The sequence below is a fragment of the Meles meles genome, chromosome 2 (assembly GCF_922984935.1).
Source record: "Meles meles chromosome 2, mMelMel3.1 paternal haplotype, whole genome shotgun sequence".
Lineage (NCBI taxonomy): Eukaryota > Metazoa > Chordata > Mammalia > Carnivora > Mustelidae > Meles > Meles meles.
In genome coordinates, this window is record NC_060067.1 from 146,180,449 (window position 1) to 146,189,413 (window position 8,965).

Genomic DNA, 8,965 nt, shown 5'->3' on the forward strand with positions numbered 1-8,965 from the left:
AAAAAAAAAAATAAAAGCTCAGAAATAACATTTATGCAAAGAACATATTCATTTTAACAAATACTTGTAGAATACCTATTACTTATAAAGTTCTAAGGACACAAAAGGGATTAAAGCAACAGGTGAGCCCTGAAAGAACATGAAATTTGCATGCAGAGCTGTGTTCAAGCTCTGACTTTGCCCATTACTAGATCTATGACCTTGAGAATCCCTAACACTGGTCTCAAGAGGCACAGGTCTGACAATGTACATTGAACTCCTTGCCATCAGCACATTGCCACACATTGTTTGTTTCATATTATTTAGTGAAAAAACATTTTTTGAGTACCTACTATATCTCAGGATTATCTCAAGTAATAGGGCTACATCAATAAATAAGAAAGATACCCTATTTCATCATGCTAGTATTACTGTGAAATCAACCAGGCCAAAAGAAATGTCTTCTGCCTTGTATTTAAGGTACATACTATCAGTATGATGTCACTATTGATGTTAAACCTGGGTGAGCTACAATGAACTCTATTTTAAACAAAAGTTTTATCAATGATTATATTTGTATTCCCAAAGTCACTCCAAAGAGATTGCCAGTCAATCTCAAAATAACCTTTTATTTTCTCCAAAAATTTATTCATTCTTTAATTTTCTCTAGGGAATTATATTAAATATATATTAGTCAATCCCAGGCACTGAAGATATAGGTATAAATAAGACTCATTCCTACTTTCAAGAGGTTTGGGTGAAATCTAATGCAAGAGAGAGACATATAAAACCCTAAATAATGCCTGCCATCACCACTTCTATTCTACATAGTATAGGAAGTCTTTGCCAGAGCAATTAGGAAAAAAAAAGAAATAAAAGATATCCATACTGGAAAGAAGGAAATGAAATTATCTCTGTTCATAGATGATATGATCTTAAAAACCTTAAAGATTCTACCTCCAAAGCCCTTAGAATTAATAAACAAATTCAGCAAAGTTGCAGGATACAAAATGAACACTCAAAATTCAGTTGTATTCTCTATACTAACAATGAACAATCCCAATAGGGAAGTAATAAAATAATTCCTTTTACAACAGCGTTAAAAAAAAAATGAAATACTCTGGAATAAACTTAACCAAGGAGGCAAAAGACATGTACACTGAAAACAACAAAGCATTGTTGAAAGAAATTAAAGAAGACACACATAAATGGAAAGATACATCTTGTTCAAAGATTAGAAGACTTAATACTGTCAAAATATCAGTACTTCCTGTATCAGTCGGGTATGTCTACTGTAATAAAACACTATAGACTGGGTGACTTAAGCAACGAAAATTAATTTTGTCATGGTCTAGAGGTTGGAAGGCCAGATCAAGGTTTGGACAGTCTTGGTTTCTCCTGAGGTCTCTTTCTTTGCCTTATAGATGGTCACTTTTTTCCTCTGTCCTCAAACAACCTTTCTTCTATGCACATTCAATCCTAGGGCCTCTTCTTCTTATAAGGACACTAGTCATACTAGATTAGAGTTTTATCCTTATGACCTCATTTACCCTTAATTACCTCTTTAAAGCCCTAGCTCCAAATTTAATAGGACTTCAATATATGAATTTTGGGCAGACACAATTCAGTCTATTAGACCACCCAAAGTTATTTACACATTCAATGACATCCCTAACTAAATCCTACTGGAATTTCTTTCAGAAATTTAAAAAAAAATCCACCTTAAATGGATTGCATATATTTCCATATGCAATCCTCAAATAGCCAAACAATGTTAAAGAAAAACAAAGTTTGAGATTTCACAGTTCTTGATTTAAAAACATATTACAAAGCTACAATAATCAAAGCAGTGTGGTATGGCATAAAGAGAGACACATAAACCAATGGAATAGAATAAAAATGTCAGAAACAAACCCTCATATATATGATCAAATGATCTTTGACAAAGGTGCCAAGACAATTCAATGGGAAAGGACAGTACCTCCAACAAATACATTTTCTTGTTAGGAAAACTGGATATTCATATCCAAAGAATGAAGTTGGACCCTTACCTTACTCCACATACAAAAAATAACTCAAAATGAATTAAAAACCTAAACATAGGACCTAACACTATAAAACTTCTAAAAGAAAACACAGAGGAAAAGCTTCATGACATTGGATTTGGCAGTGACCTCTTGGTTGTTTTACCAGAAGCACAGACAACAAAATAAAAAGTAGACAAATGAGACTACATCTAAATTAAAACTTCTGTGTACCAAGGATACAATTAACAATAAGAATAAGCAATCTATTGAATGGGAGAAAATGTTTGTATATCATCAATCTGATAATGAGTTAATATTCAGATGATGTAAAGAACTTTTACAAGTCAACAACAAAAACCCAATTCGAAAATAGAAAAAGGCCTTGAATAGACATTTCTCCAAAGATAATATAAAAATGACTAATTAGCTATGAAATGGTTCCCAACATTATTATCAGAGAAATGCAAATCAAAACCACAAAAGTGATATCACTCACACTCATTAGGATAGTTACAATTAAAAAGAAAGCTGAAAATAAGTGTTGATGAGGATGTGGAGCATCAGAACACTTGAGCACTGTTAGTAGGAAAGTAAAAAGGTGCAACCTCTATGGAAAACAATATGAGGGTTCCTCGAGAACTTAAAAATAGAATTACCATATGAATCAGCACTTCTTTTCTATGTATATGTACAAAAGAATGAAAAGCAAGGTCTTGAAAAGATATTTCTATCCCCATGCTCATAGTAACATTCACAATAGCCAAGAGGCAGAAGCAAGACAAATGTCAATCAATGAGTGAATAGATAAATGAAATCTGATATATACATACAATGGCATATTATTCAGCCTTGAAAAGGACGGAAATCCTTTTGATTTGATATATTTGACATATGCTATGTCATCAATAAGCCTTGAAGACATTATGCTATGTAATATAACCAGTCATACACACAAAAATATGGCATGATTCCATTTATATGATGCAATAAAAGTAATCAAATTCATAGAAACAAAAAGTAGACTGGTGGTTGTGAGGGCTGGGAGGAGGGGGAAATGAGTGTTGATTGATGGGTGCAAAATATCAGATCTGCAAGATGAAAATGTCTGAAGAATTTTTTGTCCAATAATGTGATTGTACTTAACACTACTACACCATATACTTCAAAATGCTTAAGATGGTAAGTTTTATGTTATGTATGACTTACCACAATTTAAAATTTATATACATGAATATATTCTTTTACACATACACATACACATGCACATACATATATACAGACATAGACATAGACATAGTCATCCAAAGGGTTTAGGGAAACCGTTTAAGGGATAAAAGGAACCAAAAGGAGGCACAACAACTTTTCACATGTGGTATCAAGAGGAAAGAGAATCTCCTTCATAGACAAAGTGACTCATGATCTGGTTTGAAGGCTAAATAGGATTCTGCCAAGCAGACAAAGAAGGAAGGAGATCCCAGGAAGAGCAAGACAGCATGTGCAAAGCAAGTCTGTGTTCATCGTAGGTAGTTTGGTTTTAGAGAAGTCGCAGGAAGGAAGATGGAGTAGTGGGCAGAGGCATTGTGAGTAGTTTGGCCATAGCTCTTTCAGGCTGTGAGAGTCAAAGTACTAAAAGGCAAAGGCAGGCTTCTGGCAGGCTCCATCTCTGGCACAGGAGTGATCAACTGGTCAAGTGGTATCCTGCCCCAGCCCCAAGCCTCTAGAGTAAGGAAACCAGACACTGTAGCACCACATACATGGCCAGGATCTGTGCCTAAACTCTGGTATGTTCTCTCTCTCTCTCTCCCCTTTTCTCTCTCTCTCCTTCAATCTCACACATACACATATGCTGCTACTCATTTCTCATTTCCTGAGAGCTGCCAGCCGAAATAGGTAGACCAGGTTTAAATAATTTGTCTCTTTCTATAGCTTGGCAGTGGATGAGGGAGCACCAGCTTTGACTCAGGAATGCAGCAGCCTACTTTACTGTTATCAGAAGGCATTCTTGTGGTTATACTATTTCTGCTTATCAACGGCCCTTGAGAACACAGAGTCAGCATCCAAATGGACCCAGTAAAGCCTCCTTCTTAGATGCCTGGAAACTTGCCTGGATTTGGAGGGAAGAGCCCTTCCTCAGAAAAGGCCAGTGCTCCCAGCTCATAAGGATGCTCTAGCTTAAGAATCTCCTCATGGATTTCATACCCAGAGAAATGATGTCTGAATCTTTACTTATGAAAACTTCCCACTGATACTACAAGGAGATTTTCCTAGGACCTCACTAGCTCTGAATAACACATAGCTGGGGTACCTGGTTGGCTCAGTAGGTCAATCTTCCAATTCTTGGTTTTGGCTCAGGTCATGATCAATTCCCTCAGGGTCATGATCAAGCCCCTCAGATCAAGCCCCACCCCCACCTCCCCCTGTGGGCTCAGTGGGGAGTCTGCTGCAGATTCTTTCTCTCCCTCTCCCTTTGCCCCTCTCCCCCAATCTTGTGCTCTCTCTCTCTCTTGATAAAATAAATAAATCTTTAAAAAATACTCAATTAAACCTCCACATTTTGTTAGAGGATAAAAAAATCCATTCTATTTCTCATGTTGTTCCTCATCTCAACATATCTCTTTGTCTCCAAATCCTCAGTCTGGCATAAAAGTACTTTTAGGATCTGCCCCATCTTTAACCTCATCTCTCACCATTGACTCCATGGCTTGTGACACTCCTAAACTACAGACAAGACATTCAGCAACCAAGTCATATTCTAGCTCATCACCCTGCCTTTGCACACACTGGTATCTCTGCTTGGATTCCTTTCCTTATAGGATTTTTCTGCCTACCTTGGTCTGGATAACTCCAGACCTGCCTACACCATATTTTGGATGCCTGAGATGTTTATCCCTCATTCACGCTTTCTTAGCCTTGTAGGCTTCCTCTATATGACACATAATAAATGTGTTGCTATTATCTACATCTCTAATCTGACTAATAGGACCCTCTCCCACTCTGGAAACTTACAGTTTCATTTTGGGTGTAGAAGCTTAGCTGCATTACTGCGCCGCCATCGTACATAGACTCTCATCCTTAGGCTTAGTACACTATGATAGCAAGAAATTTGAGGAATCACGAATCACATCCTTATTTCAGTGTCTCAAGTAGGGAGGAAGAAGGCAGCAGGTAGAAGGAGGCTACTATTTTTTTTAATTAGAGAACTCCTGTTATGCTTCATTGGCCAGAGGTTGTCATATGGCATCCCTCACTGCAAGAAAGCCTAGAAGAGCAAATATATGGCAAATATAATGCAGAAAAAAATTGTTCAAATTGGTCTAACTTTGATTCATTTTGTTAGCCAGGAAGAGACTATAGCTTTTGGGCAGTAAAATGATAATATTTGCCACACTTAGATTTTACAAAATAAAAATATTAAACATATTCTTAAATATTATCATGCTTAGTAAAATAAGTCAATTGGAGAAAGACAACTATCATATGATCTCCCTGATATGAGGACATGGAGATGCAACATGGGTGGTTAGGGGGATAGGAGAAGAATAAATGAAACAAGATGGGATTGGGAGGGAGACAAACCATAAATGACTCTTAATCTCACAAAACAAACTGGGGGTTGAGGGGGGAGGTGGGGTTGGGAGAGGGGGAGGGAGTTATGGACATCGGGGAGGGTATGTGCTATCGTGAGTGCTGTGAAGTGTGTAAACCTGGAGATTCACAGACCTGTACCCCTGGGGAAAAAAAAAAAAGGATGAATACCCAACTTTTGTAGCAACATGGATGGGACTGGAGGTGATTCTGCTGAGTGAAATAAGTTAAGCAGAGAGAGTAAAGTATCATATGGTTTCACTTATTTGTGGAGCATAACAAATGACATGGAGGAAAGTGGGAGATGGAGAGGAGAAGAAAGTTGGGGGAAATTGGAAGGGGAGGCGAACCATGAGAGACTATGGACTCTGAGAAACAACCTGGGGGTTTTCAAGGGGCGGGGGTGGGAGGTTGGGGGAACCAGGTGGTGGGTAATAGGGAGGGCACGTGTTGCATGGAGCACTGGGTGTTGTGCAAAAACAATGAATACAGTTACGCTGAAAAAATAAATAAATTTTAAAAAAATTAAAAAAAATTACACCAATAGGAAGTAAAATAAAAGGAGCAATGAAAACTTGGTTATGTGTGGTGATAAAAAGTTATAATTTTTTGTTGGGACTCAAATAGGTATTTTATTACACAGTTACCTCAAGTCATCAGGACATCTTTAAAACTCTTTACCTGTGCTTACCTGTCTATCCTGACTAGGACAATAAATGAAGCTCCATCCTTATACATGGAAAAGATGGGCCTAGCTTCATAGACCCACATGCACATGAAGCCCTATTTACACAATATAGATTAGAAACTATTCTTATGGGTTAATCAGTTAGATTTGATATGTGTTTGGAAGTTTGGCATAAACTTATTGATAGGTTTGAGGGGGAAAAGGTTAGAACTACCATAATTACTGTATTCATTAACCACAGATTTAGAAAATATTTCTTTCTGGCAATTTGTGAGTGATTCCCTTCTTTGAAGATATTTGCTCTCAGATTGCCTGTCAAGTCAACTCCACCAAGTACAGAAAGGATATGGTCAGATGCAATTCTTGTACATTTCTTCTATCCTTATCTCTATTGAAATGAAACACCTAACCTTAAGGTAGATCTAGGCTGGTTAACTCAGACGATTAGGACACTGGATAATGATAGCATCATGAGCTAGATATCCTTCAAATCAATGCATACTGCTCCTTGATAGCTGAGAGAAACTAATAGCCTTTGTACTAGCCTATTTCCATTTCCACTATGCTTAATCCATCTGCTATGGATGTTTTGAGGGACAAGAACATTTTTGGGAGGCACCTGAGTGTCTCAGTCAGTTAAACGTCTGCCTTCAGCTTGGGTTATGATCTCGGAGTCCTGGGATTGAACCCTGCATCAGGCTCCGTGCTCAGCAGGGGAACCTGTCTCTCCCTCTGCCCCTGCTTGTGTGCTCTCTCTATCTCTCAAATAAATAAATAAAATCTTTAAAATTAAAAAAAGAACATTTTTTGGTTTGGGGGCTAAAAATTTTCACAAGGTTATCTAGGAGACAAAATATGAGTGTGTCAAAAGTCAAGAACTGGGAAATATAGGGCTCTAGGACTTGCTTTCTTGGAAAGAACACAAACACTTGTCTCTAGATTTGCTTCCTGCCTGCACAGTAAAATAGAATCAGGCCCTGTCCTCACTGAAGAATAAGTGCTCTCTTCTCTTCTCCATTTCCCCTCAGAATACAAGTGCGAATCAGAAAGAGGCTGATGAAAAAAAGGAGAAAACTTGGATGGCTTTTGGCCTTAGCAAGAGTTTGGAGGTTCCTCATAAAGACCAGCTTAGATCCTGAGAAAATGCAGGAAACTGTGTGGTCAAAGACCCAAATATTAATAAAGCATTCAGGTCTGCCAGACATGTTCTTCTTTGCATACATATCCCTCAAATTTCTTTCAGGGCAGTATGGGAGGCCAAGGACCAACTTTGGAAGTTCCTAGACCACCTAACTAATTACTGTTTCTTTCTACACCATTTATGTTCAACTTCCTCCTCCCCCAAGGCCAGGCATCATACAATGTACACCCTTGATTATAAAAGGGAAAGGTCACATAGCACTCTGATTTCAAGAAGCATGTACAGCTAATGCCACAAGAGCACAGCTTACCAACTCACAGATCTGAGCTTGAGTCTCAGCATACCTACTTTTTCATTCTGTGTATTAAGGTAATGTATTTAGCCTCTCGGAACCTTAATGTCCTTACTAACACTTACTTCAGGAAGTTATTATGAGGATTAAGTGTATAAATGGTATAATTAGTAGTTTGTAAAATGTGACAGACATCTAATGTATGTTCAACAACTGTTAATCTCCTAAGCATACATTATTACTGGAAAACTAACTCAAAATTCTATTGATGACAGGTCAATAGTAAGATATTCATATGAAAAGACATTTATTTTGTTACATAAACCACAGGAAAAGGTGTAGACAATGAACTTGTGTTTTTAGGCCAGTTAGGTCACCATGATATAAATTAATTGAAACAGATTAGATTAACAAAGTATTTATTATCTTTATTTCAGGATTTTAAAAAGCAGCAGGTTTAGGAGCTGACCATATTTGAAAGACTCTAGAATAGCACAGGATTGATTAAAGGTCTGTCACCACAGATTGGATGTGTTGATTTTGCTTCCCTGAAGGTATCCACATAGCAACTTGGCAGTACATAAATAGTCTAAAAATTCTAACAGTTTTTACAGAAAATAATAATTGTACTCTTACCTAAAATGTTGGGTCCCATTTTAATTTTAAAGGCTCATAATGCTTTTCATAAGCTAATAATTTTGTTCATTCCAATCCTTTCATTGTGAATTTGAAAGAAGGGCACAACAAATCGGTACTTAACTGAAGTAGGTGCTTTCTCTGTTGGTTTTGTAAATCCAAATCTATTGATTGAAAGGGTATAATACAGAATTGAGAACTTAAGAAAACTGCTCTCAGTTACACTGTAATCAAGGCTCATTTTTCAGATCCATCTATTAGAATTAATTTAAGGTCATGCTCCACACTGTAAAATCTCTTGTATCCTGTGCAGCACTTGTCAGAATGCCTTGTATCTAGTTGGTGCCCAATTAATGCTTGCCACATTGCATTGAGCTGATCATCCATCTTATTCACTAAACTTGTATTTGAATAATTTATGCTTTTTTCTCTCTTTTTTTTCCCAAAAATTAAGTCCACCCACGAAGTAAAAAGGCAGAAGGATGTTGTGGCAAAAATGTTATCCTGGAAAAGAGATTTTGGTTCTGGTTCTAGCTTTCTGTGCCTTTGGACAAATCTCTTGAACTTTCCAGATTAAGTTTCTCTATAATGAGGATGCTAGAGAAGATGCATGTGCC

General features: G+C 37.2%; 1 pseudogene; it reads right to left on the reverse strand.

Annotated features, from left to right (window-relative positions):
- The window catches only part of LOC123936909, a 68,936-nt pseudogene extending 63,877 nt beyond the window's left edge, over positions 1-5,059 (reverse strand).
- Between the last annotated feature and the right edge of the window lie 3,906 nt (positions 5,060-8,965).